General features: G+C 44.2%; 1 pseudogene; it reads right to left on the bottom strand.

Moving 5' to 3' along the window:
- Positions 1-289: 289 nt before the first annotated feature.
- On the bottom strand, positions 290-950 carry LOC123946337 (annotated as a pseudogene).
- Positions 951-1536: the final 586 nt, after the last annotated feature.

Below are 1536 nucleotides of genomic sequence, written 5' to 3'. Positions count from 1 at the left end.
ATATCACTCCGTACTTATGACCAAAAAAAAGCTAGATAATTTACAAAATTACAACTTTTCTTGAATCTGTTACAGAGCTGTGGTCACAGGGCAAACAATTAGCTTAAGAAATGCAAACAAAGATGCCTCCAAGGAGAGCACTTGTTTAGCTATAACAAAACACCAGATGCTATACAAGCTGGTAAAAAAAGAAAGAAAGGAAGAAAGAAAGAAAGAAAGAAAGAAAATTGGCTAAAAAAATTTTTTTTTCAGCACCAGAATCTTGTTAATAACAAGGCAGGATCTGGGGTTACTTTTTGTAGCTGACGCTGGCCTTGCTGCGTCTGGCCTGCTCCAACTTCCAGCTCTTAGATTGCACAGAGGGTTTGGTATGGCTATGCAGGGTCCCTGGGGCCTTGGCAACATACCCCTATATCTGTGGGCACTTTCATGAACCAGAGGGTAAGACAATGCCACAGCCCTTGGGAGAGTCCAGGCCAACTGGTTAAATATGAATGAAAATCTTGCCCCCAGCTTTGCGGATGTGGCTACAGTCATGACTGCTCACACACAGTGCACACATCTTCAGTTTGGTCACCTCCTACCACACACATTGGTTTACAGTCCCTAAAACCACCACTGTTCTGTCTTTCTGGCCAGGCAGCTTCATCTTCTGGATCATCCAGGAGAGGAACAGAGGCAGCTGGTTGGTATGATTCATGAATGACCTCTTCAACACAACTTCAATCAACAACTTGGTTAAAATTGGAGTTAGTTCGTCTGGCCAGAAACCCATACAGCTTGGCCAACAGTCTCGGTTAGATGTCCTGGATAGTGAGCTCCTTGTGCCAAACCTTTTGGTCTTTGTCATGGCAAATGTAGGCAACATGATGGAACCTCCTACTCAGCCAGGTCCAGAAAACAAACAAACAAAACTGACTAACATTGTTAATGAATGCAGAATGGTCCATTGTGAGAGGATAGGGTATAGGGTTTAAAATGAAAGCAGAAAACTGCTGAGATCCACAGATAGAGAGGAATTTCCACCCATTTGCAGGCCCTTTTCACAGACCTCGCTGAGTGTGCATGGGAAAACTAAAAACAGAATGAGTCTGAAGAAACTTCCCTTGTGGTACAGCCTTGAGAAGGAAAGAGCAACCCCTGAGATGAAAGCATGAAGATTTGCCCATATTCTTCTCTCCTGTCTCCTACAGCCTTACCCCACTGGAAGAAGGGCATTATGCCCTGTTACCCTCAAGGTACAAGTGAAGACATATTGCAAATAAGAAAAGGAACAGAAAAACCCTCTGGGGAAGGGCAGGAATACATCAGGGATTGCCAACTTCCAGATGAGGAGAATCACTGAGAAGGCCCTAACTCCAAGGCACAGGAGTGGAGCACTCATCTAAAACTGGGCTTGAAGCAGAACAACAAAAGTCACCTCCATGCCACTCCCAACATCAGGCTAGCAAACTCCAGAAACAAGTAACCGTGACCTTCAAAAGTATGGAAAGAGTCCTTTCTGAGACAAAAGCATAAAGGGAAGACCTAAGTCTT

The sequence above is a fragment of the Meles meles genome, chromosome 7 (genome assembly GCF_922984935.1).
Source record: "Meles meles chromosome 7, mMelMel3.1 paternal haplotype, whole genome shotgun sequence".
Lineage (NCBI taxonomy): Eukaryota > Metazoa > Chordata > Mammalia > Carnivora > Mustelidae > Meles > Meles meles.
The sequence above is the reverse complement of the archived record's forward strand: the minus strand, read 5'-3'. Positions and strand labels throughout refer to the sequence as shown.